The 22,379-nt window shown below is 38.1% G+C and overlaps 1 protein-coding gene across 1 annotated transcript in view; it reads left to right on the plus strand.

Annotated features, from left to right (window-relative positions):
- Positions 1 to 11,209: 11,209 nt before the first annotated feature.
- MICU1 (mitochondrial calcium uptake 1) overlaps positions 11,210 to 22,379 on the plus strand; it is a 234,426-nt gene continuing 223,256 nt past the window's right edge. Inside the window, exon 1 of the mRNA XM_061197459.1 lies at positions 11,210 to 11,328. The gene's annotated coding sequence lies outside the window, so the exon portion shown is untranslated. The remainder of the gene's footprint in view (positions 11,329 to 22,379) is intronic.

Genomic DNA, 22,379 nt, shown 5'->3' on the forward strand with positions numbered 1-22,379 from the left:
TCAGATTTCATCTTGCTGTCTGCTTCTCCAAGGATTCAAATTGACACATGTTACATAAGAATTTAGCCCCCTGGGTTAAACTCACAACTGTTTATAGCAAGTATAAACAATTTCTTGGAAAACTATATAGACAAATAGGTGGCTTAATATTAGAATACATACTTTAACTTAAAAATAATGTTAATGCAAATATACATGTAAATTATTGAATGGTTTTAAGGTCTTAATTAGCAATCAGAATATCTCCTGGGTTTGATCTTAGAAGGTGTATCTAGCCATCATTTAAGCACTATTTTCTAGTTTTGGGGTGGTGTGATTATGTATAGCAGAATTCTTCTCCATTCAGAATCAAATTCTACTCTCTCACTTGTTCTTAGCTCTTAAGGGTGGCTATGAGATATTAAGGACCTGTATTTCTACGTGCCGTTAAGTAAGGCATATCAGCAGAAGTAAAAACAGAAAGTAAAAGAAGGAGAGGTCAGTCATAGTTCACGGTTTATTCATATTTTATAGTGCAAAGCAAACAAAAATGGAAACAGCAAACCCTGGGCATCCTCAAAGCCAATTGATACTGGACCTAATTCACCTACCTTGTGTCTCAAATACCATTCTATACCATGCTGGGCAAGCTGTGGATTCCTTGAGGGTATTTGTCTTGATTTCCTAAAAGAAAAAATAAAGTCATGGTCACTTGGCTTTTTTTTCCTCATCATGTGACAAAATCATATAATATCCATATCCATGAAGAAAAATGAAGGGAAATTTGATTTGGGGAAAAAGCAACAGTATCATACTTTCTTGGCTTATTTCTAAGCCCCTCACCTTGGAAAATATCCAGCACTTAATAAAAAAACTTTAGGACTTCCCTGGTGGTCCAGTGGTTAAGAATATGCCTGCCAATGCAGGGGACACGGGTTCGATCCCTGGTCCGGGAAGATCCCACATGCCACGGAGCAACTAAGCCCATCGCCACAACTACTCAGCCCGTGCTCTAGAGCCTGCAAGCCACAGCTACTGAGCCCACGCGCCACAATTAGTGAAGCCTGCGCACTCTGGGGCCCGGGTGCCGCAACTACTGAGCCCACATGCTGCAACTACTAAAGCCCGCATGCCTAGAGCCCGTGTTCCACTAACAAGAGAAGCCACAGCAATGAGAAGCCCACGCACCGCGATGAAGTGTAGCCCTGGCTCACCGCAACTAGAGAAAGCCCGCGCACAGCAACAAAGACCCAGTGCAGCCAACAACAACAACAACAAAAAACCTGTATACTAAATTTTTGACAATGTCAAACATCAAAATGATATTGAAATTTTGAAATATCAAAAATGATACTTTTGTACTGTAGCAAAATAGCTCCCTTTACTCCAGAGTGAATGTGAATTGTGACTCCAGGTTGATAGAGAAGTAAATGTGACAAAAAATGTAAATATTAGATCTTCATTATTTTAAATGTTTTAAGGGATAAAAATTAGGGACTCTCCAGAGATAGTGCTGCTTGGGGTGTATGTGCAGTGTTTATTTTCTATTATCTAATGAATGTACTTAAGTGCAAATATTTGTGAAGGACATCTATTCATTCAATTAATATTTACCAATTTCCCACAATGTGCTAGGTACTATTTTAGGTTTTAGGATATCTGGAGAGACTTGAAAGGGGAGATGACTTCCTGTTTGGCCCAAGAGACACCTTTAGCTCAGCTATTCTTAGAAAGTGATAGCCTACTGATTTTGTCTCTTGATGAGGATTTCATGTGTTATTAAATCCTGGATTATGTTGTTTCTTTCAGTTCTCTTTCTGTACTATTGTGCAAATTATGTCTAATAAATAGAATCTAGACACAAATCTGCTGAGTGTTTTTTGAAAAGAGATGCCACATCTGAAGAAATTCTAGAGAGAACAGAGAAAACAGACAGGAGGAAATTATCAAAGAAACAAATCAAAGTTTATTAGAACTAAAGGACTCAAGTCTCCTGATAAAGGACCTACTGAGTGGCCAGCAGATTAAATAAGAAAAAGGCCCACAACACGGCATATCATTCAGTGGGGAAAAAAGAAGACCTAAGAACTTTCAGAGAGAAAAAACATATGAAAGATCAAGAACTAAAATTTCATCTCACTTCTTGAGACCAACACTGGAAGCTAGAAGAGAGTGGTATAATGTCTCAAAAATCTTCAAGGAAAATTGTTTCTAATTTAGAGTTCTATACCTAGTCATGCTATCAATTAAGCTTACAGCCAGATGAAAGACAATTCCTGACATATAAAATCTCAGAAGCTTTGCATTCTTTCTTAGAAAGCTACCACCAAAAAGAAAGAATAAGCTAAGAAAAAGGAAATGCTCATGAAAAAGAGGGAGAAAAGCAATAAAGAAGACAAGGGTCTAGGTACTAGGAGATCTACCAGAGGAGAGAGGTGAAGGGGATTCTCAAATTGATAATGAAGGCAAGTTCATGAATAACAGATGTACAGGAGGCCAACAAAACAAAAGGTAAAGACAGGGGGTTCCAAAAGGCACAAAAATAGCTTTTCTGATGAGTTGGAACATATAAAGAAAAAAGATATTAATTCACAATAAATATTTATTGAATATTCACCTTGACGCACAAACACTATCCTCATGGAGCTTTCATTCTAGCACAGGGAGTAAGATAATAAACATAATAAAGAAATAAATTCTATATTAGAAGGCAGTAAATGTTATTAAAAAAGAAAAAGTAAAGCAGGGTAAGGAAGATTAAAATTGCTCTAGGTGGGGAGGGGGGTAGGGTGTATATGACAATTTAAAATACGATGGTGAGTATAAACCTCACTGTAAAGTGATGCTTCAGGTAAGACCCAAGAATTGGACTGGAAAGGATTGGAATTAGGGAATTAGTCATGTGGCTGTCTGGCAGAAGAACCTTCTAGGCAGAGGGAACTGCCAGTGGAGGTGAAGAAACATGAGGGGGAGAGATGCCAGAGCAGTAGTAGAAAATGAGGTCAGAGAGGTACGTGGTGGGGGATGTGTCATGCATGGCCTTGCAGATCACTGAAGAAACTGGCTTTTCTCTGAGGGAAATGGAGAGCCATTGTAGAAGTGAAATGATTGGCTTACATTTTAAAAGGATCACTCTGGCTGCTTTGGGAGAATAGACTATAGGCAGATAAGGGTGGAAACAGGGAGATACAGTAAGTCCCCTACATACGAATGAGTTCGGTTCCAAGAGCGAGTTCGCACGTCCAATTTGTTCATAAGTCCAACAAAGTTAGGCTAGGTACCCAACAAACACAATCAGCTATGTAGTACTGTACAGTAATAGGTTTATAATACTTTTCACACAAATAATACATAAAAAAACAAGCACAAAAAATAAAGAAAACATTTTTAATCTTACAGTACAGTGCATTGAAAAGTACAGCAGTACAGTACAACAGCTGGCATACAGGGGCTGGCATCAAGTGAACAGGCAAGAAGAGTTACTGGGGAGATGGTAGAGCTGAGGGATTGTCAGCATCAGGAGACAGAGGGCAAGCTGCAATTTCACTCACGCCTGACGTTGACGGCACAGGTTCTGGTTCGTTGCTGGATTCAATTCTATCTCACCTCTTGAATAAACATTCGCATGTTCACACCTTTGAAAGTTCACAACTTGAAGGCTCGTATGTAGGGGACTTACTATAATAAGGAGGCAATTGGATTGCCTAGTAATTGCCTAATAAAGAAGCAATTATCCCAATAATTCAGGCAAGAGATGTTGGTAGCACACACTACAGTGGTACATCGTGGAAGGGATGAAAGAGGAATTAGTGATAGACACATAAAAAACTAAGCAAAGTTAAGAAATGAGTAAAGTATTAACTATAGGAAAAACAGAAATGATATAAGAAAGGAAAGGTCATAATGATGGAAACACAAAATGTTAATTTAACCAAATATTATTGATATATGGTTATATTGGGAGGGTATGTGGCAAGAGTATGGTTAATTTCTTTAACACTAAGAGTTCCTACAAATCACTTAAAAAAAAAAAAATTAGCCCAGTAGGAAAATATGCAAAGGATATAAACAGACAGTTCAAAGGAAAAAAAAAAGACAAAAAGAAGTTGAACTTCCCCCAGAATAAAAGAAAAGAAAATTAAACCTATACCAAGACATCATGTTTCACCTAATCAGATTGGCAAAGATCCAGAAGTTTGATAAAATTCTGTGTTGGAGAGGATATGGGTAAATAGGCATTCTCATATGTTGCTGGTGGGAGTATAAATTGGTATGGCAATTTGGCAAAATCTACCAAAGTCACATACCCTTTTCGGTTGGACATGGAGATGGGCCTCTCAGATATCCCCTTTCAAGGAAGGTCTTGTTGTCCCAGCTGCTGGAAGATCTGTCAGCTGACAATCTTCAACTGTCAGCCCCTGCAAGTTTTGCCTCAGCTGCAAAGAGTTGCCCCATCTAAAGACAGTGCCTTCTTGGGGCAGCCCACTGATGGAGGAAGGGGTATAAAAGCCTTTTCCACCCAATGTGGGCCAATTCTGGTAGGTCATTTCAGCTCCACAGCTTCCCTGTGAGGTTGGCTGAGGCTGCATGGGGCACCTTCAAAGCTCAACCTCTCCTTCTGCTCAATCCCACTTCCTCCTTCTCCCTTCCGCAGATGTTGAACCCAAGGGCACTCCCTAATAAACAAACACCCTGAACTCTAAATTTCTGTCCCAGAATCTGCTTCCCAGAAAACCTAACCTGTGAAAAATTTGACCCACAACTCCACTTTTAGGAATTTATTCCATAGATTACCCACATATCAGCAAAACGATATGTATTTGAGGTTACTCTTAGCAGATTATTTTTAGAGGAAGAATTAGAAACACTCTAAAGGTCTGACTAAACAAATCAGGTGACTGATTAAATAAAGGCATGTCTATACAATGTAATACCACATTGCTATATAAAAAACTGAGGAAGCCCTTCATATATAAAAAGGTCTTCAAAGGGTATGTGGGTGTATATATATTTGTACATGCATGAAGGATGTATAAAAATTAATGTCATTTGTTGCCATGAGTAGATTTGGGTGTCTCAGGGACTGAGGTGGAAGAGAGATTTTTCATAGCATATACCACTGTACTTTTAAAATTTTAAACCATGTGAATGTGTTATATAATGATTAGAAACAATTTTTACTAGTCAAATTATTTGACTTTTATACTACTTATAAAAAACTATATATGCTTAGCTTATATAAACTAAAAATTAGTTAGCTTTGATAAACTAAAAATTAAATTTAAAAAGACTTGCTTGTTAAATGCTGACAACGCAAGAGACTTTATTGGCAAGGGGTACCCAGGTGGAGAGCAGGAAGGTAAGGGAACCCAGAACTGCTCTGCCACATGGCTCACAGTCTCAGGTTTTATGGTGATGGGGTTAGTTTCAGGGTTGTCTCTAGCCAATCATTCTTTTCTTTTTCTTCTAATATTTATTTATTTATTTGGCTGCACCAAGTCTTAGCTGTGGCACGCAAGATCTTTAGTTGTGGCATGTGGGATCTTCAGTTGTGGCGTGTGGGATCTAGTTCCCTGACCAGGGATTGAACCCAGGCCTCCTGCATTGGGAATGCGGAGTCTCAGCCACTGAACCACCCGGGAAGTCCTTGGCCAATCCTTCTGACTCAGGGTCCTTCCTGGTGGTGTACACATTGCTCAGCCGAGATGGATTCCAGCAAGAAGGATTCTGGGAGGTTGGTAGGATGCATGGACTGGTGTTCCCTCTCTCCTTTTGACCTTTCCCGAATTCTTCCAGTTGGTGATAACTTGTTAGTTCCACATTCCTTACCAGGATCCCCTGTTCTAAGATAATGCATGCAAGTGGCTACTATCTTGCCTGGCCAGGGTGGGCGGTTTCAGTCAGTGTTAACAGTGCTAACAGTTAGGACTCAGCTCTTTCACTGCCATGGCCCGGGGTTCAATCCCTGGTTGGGGAACTAAGATTCTCACAAGCCATGCAGTGCGGCCAAAAAAAAAAAAAAAAAAAAAATCCAAATCGAAATGTGAGTATAAAATAAGTATAAAATACACACTGATTTCAAAGACATGTTATCAAAAAAGAAGACTGTAAGATATCTCATTAATAATATTTTATGTTGATTACATGTTGAAGTGATATTTTGGATATGCTGGGTTCAATAAAAATATACTATTTAATTAAAAAAAGGAATTGTTTTTGCCTTTTGTAACGTCAGTTACTTTCCTTCTTACTGGTAGTATATAATCAACTAAAATTGTAAAAGATAATTACCACCTGACTAGTAATAATAGTGGAAATAAAAAAACTAAATAAATTAAAAGGTTCATGATGAATGTTCTAGCCCATTTGGAATGAAATCTAAGAGAGAGAAATTGGAGAGCCCTTAACTTTTTTTCTTTTTAAAAACAATTTAAACTTACAGAAATATTGCAAGAATAGGAGAGAGAACTCCTGAATATTATTTATTCAAGTTCACCAACTTTTAACTTTTTGCTGCATTTGCATTCTCTCTCTCTAGATATTTTCATTTATTTTTTCTGAACAATTTGAGAATAGATTGCATGTATCATGCCTCCTTACCTCTTCATACCTTGGTGTGTATTTACTACGAATATATATATTACTTTATATAATCATCACATAGTTATCAAATGTGGGAGCTACTTTTTTCTAATCTATGGTCCATATTCCAATTTTGTCAACTGTTTCAATAAATCTTTTATAGTATTTCCCCTGCTCTGGTACAAGTTCCAGTTTAGATCATGTATCGACTTTGCCAAGTCTCTTTAGTCCCTTTTATATGTAACAGTTCCTCAGCATTTGGGGGGGGGCGTCTTTCATGACAGTTATTTATTTATTTTAAAATATTTATTTATTTTCCTGGCTGTGTCGGGTCTTAGTTGCAGCATGTGGGATCTTTTGTTGTGGCGTGCAGGCTTCTCTCTAGTTGTGGCCTGCAGGGGGTTTTCTCTCTCTAGTTGTGGCACGTGGGCTCCAGGGCGCATGGGCTCTGTAGTTTGCAGCACACTGGCTCTCTCATTGAGGTGCGCGGGCTCAGTTGCCCCGTGGCATGTGGGATCTTAGCTCCACGACCAGGGATAGAACCCGCGTCCCCTGCATTGGAAGGCAGATTCTTTACCACTGGACCACCATGGAAGTCCCCCTCATGACAGTTATTTAATAGAATGTTCTTCAATATGGGTTTGGTTGATGTTTCCTCACGATTAGATTCAAGTGATATTATGTCTTTCTCAGGGTATCACATCAGGAGGTATATGGTCACTGATCAAAGTGTTGCCTAGTTTCTCCACTGTATAGTTACTTTCCCCCCCTTCTAACAAATACACAATCTGTGGAGAGATACTTTCAAGATTTGAAAGTATACTGCTTATCAAAATTTCCCCCTAGATTTAGAATCCATTGATGATGTTTTCCAAACTAATCTTTTCTATGATAGTTGCAAAATGGTGATTTTCCAACTCCACCACTCTCTGTATTTATCAGTGGGCATTTTCTTTAGAGAACAGCTTTCCTTTCCCCCCATCTCCCTCTCTTTCTCTCTCTCATTAGAATACATGAATGAATTCTTATTTTATTCAATAGATCATAATTCATTACTGTTCTTATTTTGATACTCTAGTTATCCCAGATTTGCCCAGTGAGAGGTCCTTCAAGCTGGTTGCTGTTGGCATGCCCCCATTTTGTTTTCTGAGCACTTTCTTATTTCTGGCCCAACAAGATGTTCCAGATCATCTTGTACCTTCCTGCCCTAGCCCTGAAATCAGCCATTTCTTCAAGAAGCTTTGATTCCTTTTCATGGGGAAAGGCATTTAGAAATCAAGGTCTGTGTAGGGAGTCTTTAATTTTGAAGTTATTTTCAATCATAAGGTCAAGAGGAATATATATCAATTTTTATAAATCATCATATTTACAGCTGATTTAGCTATTTCCTTTTCTTTTCTTTGTGGGAGGAAGGAAGGAAACATTAAGCTTATTTTTAAATTTTTTCATATTTACATGAATATAATTCTGGCTACAATATTAGCAAAGAACACAGATTGCAATAGCAACTATGGATCATAAGTCTCTCAATAGTTGCTTGAATATAATATATCCTCAAAAGAAATTTGTGATGGAAGATTGCGTAGGTTTTGAAATACTATAAGCTAATCTGTGGAATCCTGAAGATAAGTGTAATGAAACATGGGACATCTCACTGAATTCATTTTAAAGAAATTAAAGAAATTGAATCAAAGCTCTATAAAATAACATTTTTTGTCATCAGATTCTTGTTGCAAAAGATGTTTTGCTTCTTGTGCTGCAAACTGCTGTGGTAACATCTCACATTATTTTTATGTGATAAAGGCATATGAACTATAAAATGTTTGAAATAAGTACATCAATTTCTATTTTAACTGAATGAAATTAAACATGTACTCTGTCTCTTGATAACACGGGTCTTTGAACAATGATATACTTTTGAAATACTGAAGATGAAATAAAGAGATCACATTTTATGTGTGACAGTACTAGGGACAAAGACCAAGTCCCTTTCTCTGTTGCATGTACTTTGTATTCATTCCCAAACCCATCATTATATGGGAATACTCGGGTCACTTTTTAAAAATCCAAATTCCTGAGCATCACCCTGGTGCACTTAAACATCATATTTCTTACTCTAGGAATATGTATCTTTAAAATCTCCCCAGATAGTTCTGAGACAGTTGATCATAAAGCTGATTTGGGAACTATTGAACGTGGCAGAAAATACATTTATACCAGGGTGTAAGTCTCATTATATACACATAAGTTGCCTGAGGGCAGGAACTGTGCTTATAAATTTTTATAAGCCCAGCACCTATTATGAGCCTTGAATATAGTAGACATTCAATATATGCTTAAGAAAATAATTTTAACTTCAAATTTTATTTGAGTCTTAATATTAGTTTGTGCAGGGGATATAAACCCACTTTAGTGATATTATATATTCATGTGACAGGAACCTCCTTGCATAGCTAGCTGAAAGACAGTATTGGTGGACTGGTTTCTAATGCAGAATGTAGTTCTGTTCAGTTATGATCCTAAATTCTGCTAACTTACTCTATGCTCCTGATAAATGAAGAAAGAATACTCCCGTTTACAAGATTGGTTTATTCTGTAAATTATCTCTGTCTTGTTCCTCTTTCCACTAAATGTTCCACTTGATGACAAATGGTTTAAAAAAAAAAGTAGCTAACATTTGTATGGTTTAAAACAGAGGTTCTCAAAGTATGGTCCATGGACTCCAGGGGTTCCCTGAAATCCTTTCTAGTGATCTATAAGGTCAAGACTTTTTTCCTAATAAGAAGAAGCTGTTATTTGCCTTTATCACTTTCATTCTCTGAGTGTACAGTGGAGTTTTCCAGAGGCTACTTGATGAGTGATATTGAAGCAGATTAATGAAGAAAAATATGAGAATCATCTGTCTTCTATAAGCTAGACATTAAGAAATTAACACGAATGTAAAACCATGCTGCACCTATATTTTTGAAAATATAGTTATTATGAAAAAATATGTTGTTTATGTTAACATATATGGGCTTATTTTTAATGACTAAAAAAATTAAAAATTTCCAGTTTTAATTTCTAAAACATGATAAGTATTGATAGTTATACATACATAAACAAAAGTTGTTTGGGGTCCTTAATAATTTTTAAGAGTGTAAAGGGGTCCTGAGACCAAAGAGTTTGAGACCAGTGATTTATGTTTTTACAGGTTACTTAACAATTAGCTGAACTGGTTATTTAGTTTTATACAAATTTTGACCGAAATCAGTATTGAATTTCACCAAGTATTAAAAATTGATCTTTGTTCAACATTTATGTATTGATAACTTTCTTTTTCTTATTCTGAGACACACTTGACTCAGCTACGAGTTAAGATTCCAGGAGCCCCCAGAGTTCTGGAGAGTAATCTATGACACAACTTGAAATTCCCATCAGCGTGAATGGACATGCTGCCCGAGAAGGATACCACGCTAAGTGCCTGCTAGTAAACCTGGAAGGATGTCTTTATCAGATTTATCATTTAACAGAGAACAGGCTCTAAATGGAAAGTAACACAGAAAAGGCACATTTTGATAGCTGAGAAGCAAATCAACAGATTCCTAACTCCTGTGGCAAGTAGATCCAGAGGACAGCAGATTGAAGAAAACTGCTTAAGATGTCCTTGGTGACCTTTCGATTAGGTCTGTGCCAGCTCCAGCATTTTCTGAGTCACTTAGGGGTCTTTGCCTGCTTCCCTACCTGCAATGGAATAAAAGTTTCCATCGACAGGGTGGTTGTAAAGAAACATTGGGTTGCCTGTAAAGTGCTAGCAGCAGTGCCATGAACACAATAATTTGTCGTTCTTAGGGTAGTGGGGAGGGACGGTCCTCTGAGAAGAAATGGAGAATAGTTGTTCTGCTTTCTTCACAACTTAACCCAGTGATAGTTCTGTCTGCCTCCTCTTGTTTCCATGGTTGTAGCTTTTCTACAGGTCTAAGTAAATTCTTGAAGAAATTTTTATTTAAAAGTTCTGTCATATCATAATCAAAATATTGTCATTCTATTTCCACAGCAGAAGAGAGGACCCCTCTGGAGCCTCAGTTCGGATAGCAACATCAGAGAAAAACACGCTACTAACAGCTTACCGACTAAACTCTCCAATAACATTAGTTTGCAAAGAGAACATTTGAGAAACCTCACAGTAGAGGAAGCGGCGAGGCGGTTTCTAAATTGAAAAAAGCTTCAAGGTCAAGAAATAGGCAAATTTTGTCAGACGCCTAAATCTCATAGATGCAGTTCGAAAAGAACAATTCCCAACTCACTGTGGTCCAATTTCCTTTTCACTGACTCCTTTTTGCTTAGCCAACACGTAAAAGGGCACCAACAAGGTGGCAGCAGGCACAATAAATCTCTTTAAAAGACTCCTGTACCCCTTGTGTGTGGGGGGCGGGAAGAACGCCAGAGAAAAAGCCAGAGAGCTTCCGGGTACTCTCTCACCTTCCCGCCTAAACATTGAGGGGGCGGGGCCCTAGGCCGGGGCGGGGGCCTTAGGTCGGGGCGGGGCCCGAGGCCGGGGAGGGGCCGGTTGCTTCCCTGGGCTCTCCCCACTCCTTTTCCTCCGTGCCCCTCCCACACGCATTTCACCACGATCCCGACAGGCTCAGCGGCTAGGAGAGTCACGTGAGGCTGGGCGGTGGAGGTGGAGGCTGGTCTCGCCTGTTTCTTCGTCTCTATGGTTTTCAGAGGTGGGCGGCTTTGACGGAGAAGCAGCCGGAGAAGCAGCTGGAGCTCCAGCGTGGACGGGTAAGTCCTGGACTCTGAAGGGTATGAGGAGACAGCCTTTTAGGAAAGACGAAAGGGAAGGGGATGCGAAACAGCTTTAGGGACTTGACCTCCGGGGCCGGCTGTTTCCGGCTGTTTGTCTGCTCTGGGGTCAGGCGACTTCTCTGGTCGAGCGGGATAGTTGTCTCTCCCTGATGTGCTCAGTTTAGGGGTTTGAGAGCAGTCCTTAGTCCTGCCTGCTTCTCTTCTTCAGCTTTCTTTCACCTCACCCAGTCCCTTCTCCCTGTCCCAGGAGAACTTCTACTACCTAGCTCCCAACCGCAGGGTTCACTTGAGCGCCGACGTCCCTCTTCTCACGGGTGACCAGGGACACATCCTTGGGATTTGTGGATGTGGTTGGAAGTGGGTGCGGAGTTTACAGTTAGATCTCTGATGGGGGAAGTATTAATCTTTGAAACGAAGAAAGAAGTGGAAAAATCACTGGGACCTGAAGGAACATAACAAAGTGCAGGCTTCTTGCACTGTTCAGTTTTTATCTTTCCCAGTGCCGTAACCAGTTTTCATTCTCTGTCAAGTTTCCTTCTCACCATACTATCCTGGCCCACAATACGATGCTTTGAGAATGAGCCGGGCGTTATTGACTCAGTGTGACTGTTGGGAAAAGAGTTTAAAACGAACTGTTTTTTTAGGTTGCGATCTCTGTTATGTTATGGTTTATGGTTTATCTTATCTTTCAGATGCCTAAAAAGTATTGAGATATTTATAAATATAAGTAGAATAACCATATTATAGTTAAGGGACTAGAGTAAAATACTTTATTTTCCTTGTGGTAGCTGGAAAGTCCTATTTTATTTCTGTTTTATAAGTATCAATAGATATGTCTATCGGTTTGGGGGCAGTTTCTTGGGTATACCTTTGTTTATGTTAAAGTATTCCTTTGAGTTACATGTGCAAGTTATCTAGCAGTAGAAAGGAGTGAAACAGTTTGGGGTTGATAGCTGTAGGAGAGTTTAGGTTTCATTAAACTGTATGACAAATTAATAAAATGTCAGCATCTTGAGACAGGTGTTGGCCAGTTCGACCACCCGTTATCTTCCTAGCGTTGGGTAAGGTATTGAGCTTGTTAAATATTGCCTTATTCTAAAAAATTTTTAGAACCCACTGCCACTTGTTTGTTTGTGAGAAGGTGGCTCTGGCCTCCAGCTGCTCTAAGTGTCCTTACTGAGGATTATAAGACACAAAGTAATGCTAACAAAAAGGAAAGATTCAGGAGTTGGTTGTGTGCCTGGGGAGAAAAGGAAAGAGTGATAGAAACTAATAAGAGCAAGAGAACAAAAGAGTGTATTGCTATCTTCATTTATAATCTATAGAACATTTACTATATTCAGTGAACTTTTTAACATTTCCAAGGGGTGCATTTTGAGAGTGACTTTCCTGTATTTACCAATGGTATGTAATTTCTCCCATCATGCAATATTATATAAAATAATTATAACTGAAAGATTTAACTGACACTTCAGATTTTATATTATTCAGAATTATAGGACTAAAGTAACTGATAAAGTTATTATACCTAATTTGGCCACTTTCAATCTTTAGTTTTCCCTCTTGAGCAATTTTTACAATGGCTGCAGCAATTGCTGAATGTTTACCATTTTTTTCCCATAAGGAGTAGAGTTTTTTTTTACTATTTCCTTTAAAAGAGAGCCAATTTTTAAAAAAAGTTTACTCACAGCTTTTTTCCCCCCACTCAAAATGAAAATAGCTTGATTTCGTGCCAAGGGAAAAAGCTGATTCTTTTTAAGTAGATGTTTACTCACTTTGGTAAATTATGAGAAAATTATTAGTGCTTTTAAGACGTGAAATATTGATATCTCAGCATATATGAGAACAAAACACAAGGGTAGTATTTTTAAATGTTTTATATTTCCTATTATAAAAGTAATATGTGCTTATTTTTGAAAAATAAAAACATTGTAGAAAGTATGACACAAAGTTGAAATCCTGATTTATCTTTTCCCTGCCACCAGGTAACCACTAGTTCCCCTTGCATTTTTGGGAATCAGTGTGGAAAAGTAGAGTCTGGAGTCAGACTCCCTGGGAAAAATGGTACTAATAGTATTAGGCTTACATCCTACAACCTCAGAAACTCCAGAAGAGAGAAGATTTCCCTTTCTCTATGATAACACCAAGCTACTGTGTGGGAGTCTCCTTGGCCTGACTTGGGTCATTGCCCATCTTAGAGGCAATCTCTGTGGCCAGACAGTTGGAATGCTTTGTGTGGCCAGGATTGGATCTTATTCCCACCCTGGAGTGGGGTGGAGGGGGATACATTTTCAAACCACATGAATTAAGGGTAGGTGACATACAGTTCCTAAAGGAAAATTGAGGTGTCATTTCCTGGAGAAGGCAGAAAGATTGCTGGGCAGACAAAAACAGCAGATGTTCACTAAAATAATTTTACATATATTTAAAAAAAATTAATTGCTTTCCTTTCCCAGTATAAATTAATTGTATTTTAAAATTTACATGTTGATTTTTCCTTTTTTAATGTGTATTATTTTATTAATTTATAAAACTTGAAATTTAAACTCTTTGCACCTATTTGTATTGTTATTACATGTGTAAGTACTCATGCTCTGGAGTATTCAGATTTTCTAACTTTAAATATATTGTATATTTGGCCAGCTTGTTAAAATTGATTATTGGTAAGTATTTTTTGTACTGTGGGTGAACTTGATTATATAAACTGTAGTTTATAAACAGTAAATAAAAGTGTTTTAAATATTTAAGTGTATATAGTAAATATGATTACATGCTGATTCTTTTAATTATTCCGTGTTCAACAATCTGCATAGAAACTACTTCATTTTGACATTGTATAAAATATAAAAGATAATTGTCACTAATTGTTGTCACTGGGTGTTAACTTTAAAACTACAGTTAACATTAATGTCTGGTTTTATATCTTTATGGATTATTCTGACGGTTCATTAAATTTTAAGAGAAAATATGATAGAAGCAACATATTGTTTACTCTTGTTTTCATTTAAAAGATGTTCGTAGCTCGATTCAATGGACATTTGAACGTTAATTGCTAACATTGGTGGCTAACAATTGGCTAACAGGCTTTAGTTTAGACAGGCAGGTCTATATTCTAAAACCCAACTCCATCACTTGATATTGAGCAAGTTACTTAATCTCTCTGAACTTGAGATTATTTCATTTACAAATGGAGATGATAATACCTATCTCATAAGGGTCTTGTAAGGATTAATTAATATATGCCAAGTGCCTAGGATGTAGTAGATTCTCATTAAATGTAATTGTTAATAATAACAATGACAAAAAATAATGTCTAGAAGAGTTTATTTTCCCAATTTCAGAATGCTTAGCCCCAGAGAGTTTAAAATACATAGGTGTCTGCAGAATTAGCAAGATTGTTCTTTATTCAGTTTGTCTTGATTTTAGCAGGTTTTAAAATTCTATATTGCATATATAGCAATAAATGAGAAAACTTTGTTTAAACTACATAATTATTAGCAGACTGCCTAAGTTTTTAAAGATTGCTTAAGCTCACACAGCTTGATATATATAAAAAATACAACCCAGTCAAAAAAATGGGCAGAAGACCTAAATAGACATTTCTCCAAAGAAAACATCCAGATGGCCAACAGGCACATGAAAAGATGCTCAATATCATTAAGTATTAGAGAAATGCAAATCAAAACTACAATGAGGTATCACCTCACACCAGTCAGAATGTCCATCATCAAAAAATCTACAAATAATAAATGCTGGAGAGGGTGTGTAGAAAAATGAACCCTCCTACACTGTTGGTGGGAGTGTAAACTGGTGCAGCCACTATGGAGAACAGTGTGGAGGTTCCTTAAAAAACTAAAAATAGAGTTACCATATGATCTTGCAACCCACTCCTGGCCATGTATCTGGAAAAGATGAAAACTCTAATTCGAAAAGATACATGCACCCCAGTGTTCACAGCAGCACCATTTACAATAGCCAAGACATGGAAACAACCTAAATGTTCATTGACAGATGAATGGGTAAAGAAGATGTGGTGCATATATACGATAGAATATTAGCCATAAAAAAGAATGAAATAATGCCATTTGTAGCAACATGGATGGACCTAGAGACTATCATATTAAGTGAAGTAAGTCAGACAGAGAAAGACAAACATATGATATCACTTATATGTAGAATCTGAAAAAATGATACAAATGAACTTATTTACAAAACAGAAACAGACTCACAGACATAGAAAACAAACTTACGGTTATCAAAGGGGATAGTGGGGCTGGGGCAGGGGAGAGATAAATTAGGCGTTTGGAATTAACATACATACACTACAATATATAAAATAGGTAAACAACAAGGACATACTATATAGCACAGGAAACTATACTCAATATCTTGTAATAACCTAAAGTGGAAAAGAATCTGAAAAAGAATATATATATATATATATATATATATATAGACACACACACACATATATATGTGTGTATAACTGAATCACTTTGCTGTATACTTGAAACTAACACAACACTGTAAATTAACTATATTTCAATTAAAAAAACATAAAAAGTAAAGATTACCTCCTCCAAGTATAACTGTCAGGCTGGGGGAATGTATTGAGTGAATTTTACACAAACTCTGAGCTCAGTAAAGCTCAGTAAGTGGAAGATAGCATGTTCCTTCACTATACAAAGGGAGCTAAGCATTGAGCACCTTGAAAGTTCAGATCAGAATTTATGGTGACTTTAGGTGATTGGAATATAGTTGTTTTACAATGTTGTGTTAGTTTCTACTGTATAGTGAAGTGAAGTAGAGTTCCCTGTGCTATATAACAGGTTCTCATTAGTTATCTAGTTTATACATATTAGTTAGTGTATATATGTCAATCCCAATCTCCCAATTCATCCCACCACCCCATCCCCCCCTTGGTGTCCATACGTTTGTTCTCTACGTCTGTGTCTCTATTTCTGCCTTGCAAACAGGTTCATCTCTACCATTCTTGTAGATTCCACATATATGCGTTAATATACGATATTTGTTTTTCTCTTTCTGACTTACTTCACTCTGTATGATAGTCTCTAGGTCCAACCACATCTCTACAAATGACCCAATTTCGTTCCTTTTTATGGCTGAGTAATATTCCATTGTATATATGTACCACATCTTCTTTATCCATTCGTCTGTCGATGGGCATTTGGGTTGCTTCAATGACCTGGCTATTGTAAATAGTGCTGCAGTGAACATTGGGGTGCATGTGTCTTTTTGAGTTATGGTTTTCTCTGGGTATATGCCCAGTAGTGGGATTGCTGGGTCATATGGTAATTCTATTTTTAGTTTTTCAAGGAACCTCCATACTGTTCTCCATAGTGGCTGTATCAATTTACGTTCCCACCAACAGTGCAAGAGGGTTCCCTTTTCTCCACACCCTCTCCAGCATTTATTGTTTGTAGATTTTTTTTTTTAATAAGGTTACTTTTTTTAATTTTAATTTTTAATTAATTAATTTATTTATTTATTTATGGCTGTGTTGGGTCTTCGTTTCTGTGCGAGGGCTTTCTCCAGTTGTGGCAAGCGGGGACCACTCTTCATCGCGGTGTGTGGGCCTCTCACTATCGCGGCCTCTCTTGTTGCGGAGCACGGGCTCCAGACGCGCAGGCTCAGTAATTGTGGCTCACGGGCCCAGCTGCTCCGCGGCATGTGGGGTCTTCCCAGACCAGGGCTCGAACCCGTGTCCCCTGCATTGGCAGGCAGATTCTCAACCACTGCGCCACCAGGGAAGCCCTGTAGATTTTTTGATGATGGCCATTCTGACAGGTGTGAGGTGATACCTCATTATAGTTTTGATTTGCATTTCTTTAATAATTAACGATGTTGAGCATCTTTTCATGTGCCTCTTGGCCATCTGTATGTCTTCTTTGGAGAAATGTCTAGGTCTTCCTCCCATTTTTTGATTGGGTTGTTTTAGTGGTTACTGTGTTGAACAGTGCAGATATGAAACATTTCTATCATCCCAACACATTCTATTTGACAGAATTGTGGATTATTATAAATACACTTATATCTACATTTGCTAGTTTCAGATGATAGTTAATTTGTATTTCAATCATGTTCCTTCCTTGTTCAAATAAAACTTACTTTTAGATTTGGAAATTGTATTTTTAAAAATGATCAAGTAGATTCTATTGTAATGTATTTCAAATAAAGAAGCATTGCTAATTTTCTTGGGTCTTTGATCTATGATAACATTTAAATTAAGTTGTTTCAGAATTTGATTTTCAACTTAAGCATTGATATCATCTGACTTTCTATCCTCATAATTCCTGAGATGGTAATGAAGCATAATGGTTAAGAGCAATGGCCTTGGGATCAGAGAAACCCTCCCCTGCCATCCACTGGCAAATTTCTTAAAAGTGTTGAGCTTTGGTGTCCTTCTCAGTAAAATAGAAATGATAATAATACTTAGCTCAGGGTTATTGAGGATTAAATAAGGTAATGGATATCAAACATTTAGCATAGTATCCCTCACAGAGTAGTGTTCATTAGATGCTAGCATTAAAGAGAATTTGAACAACCAGTTGTTTACAAGGAAAAGAATTTTTTGAAAAGTTGGGGAAGTTGGAATATGGACTGGACATTAGATGATACCAGGGAATTATTGTTAAATTTGTTAAGTATAACAGTGACATGTTTATGTAGAAAGAAAGTCCATGTTTTTGGAGAGGCATACTAAACTATATAGCAGTGAAATGATACTATGTCTGAGAGTTGCTTTAAAATAATTTACAAAGACAGTGAGGAATAAAAGGGACAGAAAAATTGATCTTAACTTCCATTTCCTGTGAAGAAGGAATAACAGGGACCATATTTACCCTCCCACCTGGAGCCGCTACAAGGGGAGACAAAATATACAAAACAGTTGTTTCCTGGATTTTGGACATTGTGCAGCAAAGGAGAGTGATCCCTGAGAGATGGGAAACAAATGAGGTGAGCTCTGTGATTGTTCTGGCTTGCTGCCTGGAGAGCATTTCCCAGCTGCAGAGTAGGGAGGGCGAACCCAGGCAGAGCACAGTGGTCTTCCTGAATTGAGAGAGTCTGGGGAGGCCAAGACAGCTGGAGTTTGCTGGGCAGAATGCTAGAGATGAGAGAGCCAGAAGGAGGGAGAACCCTCATGTATTCAGCTGAGAATTGATCAGTGACTACATGTGAGGAAACTACCTGAGGCTAGGAAAAGAACTACCTGAAAAGAGCGAACAAAGGCAGGGATAGTGTTTTTTCCTACGAGCCCGAGTGGAATATATTTTAACAGGTCACCAGGTGGAGTACAGTAGTCCCCCCTTATATGTGGGTGATACATTCGAAGACCCCCAGTGGATGCCTGAAACTGGGGAGTACCAAAGCCTGTATATACTAACTGGTGAGTAGCATATAAAGCATGAATATGATGGACAAAGGGACGATTCATATGGGGGGCAGGCGGGACAGGGGACGGGGCACGGAGCAGGACAGTGTGAGATTTCATCAGGCTACTCAGAATAGCACAGTTTAAAACTTATGAATTGTTTATTTCTGGAATTTTGCATTTAATATTCTTGGATCAAGGTTAACTGTTGGTAACAAGCTACAGAAAGCCAAACCACAGTTAAGTGGGGACTACTGTACTCAGAAGGGTTTTGCCTGAGTAGTGGGGTAAATTAGCCTTAAACTAAACACTGCTCTGACCCAGCCAAAAAAACTTAAAAGCAAGACCTGAAACAGTCAAACTGTTTCCAAGTAACGTATTCATGTCCTAGAACTAAGCTCAAGAACAGATTCAGGAATACAAAAATATCCAGCACCCAAAAAGGTAAAATTCACAGTGTCTGGCATCCAATCAGAAATTACTAGGCATGCAAAGGAGCAGGAAAATATGACTCATAATGACAAGAAAAACAATGAAAACTGAAACAGAAGGACACAGGTGATAGAATTAGTGGAGAGGGATGGTAAAACAGTTTTTTAAAACTGTATTCCGTATGGTCAGGAAACTAGAAGAAAGATCGAATGTTTAAATAGAAACATGGAAGATATAAAAAAGACCCAACTGAACCTCCAGAGATGGAAACTACAATGTCTGAGATGAAAGATACACTTGATGTTATTAATGGCAGATTAGACATGGGAGAAGAAAACTTAAGTCAAGATGTAACTTCCAGTTTACAGGAAATAAAGGGGCTAGAGAAATATTTAAACCATTCTACAAGGAAGCAATTAGATAAATACAGAATTTGAGAAATGCAATGTAGATGTCCTGTTCTGTTAAAAAATTCGGGTTGTGCTGTGATTGCACAGTGTGGTGAATATACTTACTCTAAGCTTTAAAATGGTTAAAATGGTAAATTTCATGTATATTTTACCACTGTTTTAAAAAAAATTACCATTAAAAAAAACATTTAAAAGTATACAATTGGCAGGCATAAAGTGTATCTGCATTGTTGTACAATTATCACCACCATTCATTTCTGGAATTTTTTCTTCTTCCCAAACAGAAAACTATACCCATTAAACAATAACTCTCTACTTCCTTCTCCCCTCAGTCTCTGGCATCACCATACTACTTTCTGCTTCTTTGAATTTCACTATTGTAGGTTTGTCATATATGTGGAATCATATAGTATTTATCTTTTTGTGATTGGCTTGTTTCACTTAGTTTAAGTCTTTAAGGTTCATGCATGTTGTAGGATGTATCAGAGTTTCCTTCCTTTTTCTTCAATTTTAAAAATTGTGGTACAATACACATAATATAAAATTTACCATCTTAACCATTTTTTAAGTGTACACTTCAATGGTATTAAGTACATTCAGATTCTTGTGAAACCATCACTATCATCCATCTCAAGAACTATTTTCATCATGTAGAAGTGAAATGCTGCATCCATTAAATAACTCTCCAATACCCCTCCTTCCAGTCCCTGGCAACCACAATTCTACTTTCTGTCTCTGTGATTTTGACTACTCTAGGTGCCTCATATAAGCAGAATCATACAGTGTTTATCTTTTCGTGACTGATTTATTTCACTTAGCGTAATGTCATCAAGATTCATACATGTTGGAGCATGTGTCAGGATTTCCTTCCTTTTTATGGCTGAGTAATATTCCATTGTGTTTATAAACCACATTTTGTTTATCCATTCATGTTGATGGACACTTGTGTTGCTTTCACCATTTGGCTACTGTGAATAGTGCTGCTATGAGCATGGGTGTACAAATACCTGTTTAAGTCCCTGCTTTCAGTTCTTTTGGGTATATACCCCAGAGTGGAATTGCTGGATCATAAGGTAATTCTATGTTTAATTTTTTGAGGAATTGCCATACTGTTTTTGTAGTGGCTGCACCATCTTACATTCCCATTAGCAGTGCACAAGGATTCCACTTTCTTTTTTTGTTTTTTTTCCCTAAGGATTCCACTTTCATATAATGAATAAACAAACAAACATATAATAGCCATCCTACTGGGTGTGGATAAATTTTATGTATAGCTAATAAAATAAGATTAGGGTGGTCAGGGGAGAAAAAGGTTGTATATGAAGGAACTATTCTAGATTAGAGAGATTAGGGAAACAAAACCAAAGATAATACATGATTTTTGTGTGGATCCTAGTTTGAAAAATCAGCTATATATTTTGTGGAAGTTTGAATACGTACTACTATTAGAAGATATTAGGAAATTGCAATTAATTTGAATAACTGTGATAATGGTATTGTAATTATGTAGGAAAATATTATTGAAATATTTAAAGTGTTTTAATGTCTGTAACTTTGACATTGTCAGCCTTAAAAATAGCCTGATAGACATAGATGATGAAGCAAATAGGTGAAATGTTAATTGTTCAATCTAGGTAATGTACATGTGGTGTTCATAATAGTATTCTTTGAAATTTTCTGAGTGTTTGAAAGTTTTTAAATGAACTATAAAGGTTTGATGTTAATATCTTTCTTTTTTAAAATATTTATTTATTTATTTATTTTGGGCTGAGTTGGGTCTTTGTTGCTGCGCGCAGGCTTTCTCTAGTTGCGGCAATGGGGGCTACTCTTCGTTTCGGTGCATGGGCTTCTCATTGCAGTGGCTTCTCTTGTCGTGGAACATAGGCTCTAGGTGTGTGGGCATCAGTAGTTGTGGCTCGTGGGCTCAGTAGTTGTGGCTCACAGGCTCTAGAGTGCAGGCTTAGTAGTTGTGGCACACGGGCTTAGTTGCTCCACGGCATGTGGGATCCTCCTGGACCAGGGCTCGAACCCATGTCCCGTGCATTGGCAGGTGGATTCTTAACCACTGCACCACCAGGAAAGCCCTGTTAATATCTTTCTTTAATGGAAAAGAAGTCTTTTTTTTTTGGCTTTGGGTCTTCGTTGCTGTGCGCGGGCTTTCTCTAGTTGCAACGAGTGGGGGCTACTCTTCGTTGCAGTGCGCGGGCTTCTCATTTCGGTGGCTTCTCTTGTTGCGGAGCACAGGCTCTAGGCGCACAGGCTTCAGTAGTTGCAGCATGCAGGCTCAGTAGTTGTGACAGGCGGGCACTAGGGTGCACGGGCTTCAGTAGTTGTGGCACGTGGGCTCTAGAGTGCAGGCTCAGTAGTTGTGGCACATGGGCTTAGTTGCTCCGCAGCATGTGGATCTTCCTGGGCCTGGGATCGATTTTGTGTCAGCTGCATTGGCAGGCAGATTCTTAACCACTGCGCCACCAGGGATGTCCCAAAAGAAGCCATTTAAAAAAAAAATAAATGTATTTATTTTATTTATTTATTTTTGGCTGCATTGGGTCTTTGTTGCTGCGCGCGGGCTTTCTTTAGTTGCAGCGAGCAGGGGCTACTCCTCATTGCGGTGCACGGGCTTCTCATTGCAGTGGCCCTTGTTGTTGCGGAGCACGGGCTCCGGTAGTTGTGGTGGGCAGGCTCAGTAGTTGTGCCACGTGGACTCAGTAGTTGTGGTGCACGGGCCTAGCTGCTCCACAGCATGTGGGATCTTCCCGGACCAGGGCTCGAACCTGTGTCCCCTGCATTGG

The sequence above is a fragment of the Eubalaena glacialis genome, chromosome 1 (assembly GCF_028564815.1).
Source record: "Eubalaena glacialis isolate mEubGla1 chromosome 1, mEubGla1.1.hap2.+ XY, whole genome shotgun sequence".
Taxonomy (NCBI): domain Eukaryota; kingdom Metazoa; phylum Chordata; class Mammalia; order Artiodactyla; family Balaenidae; genus Eubalaena; species Eubalaena glacialis.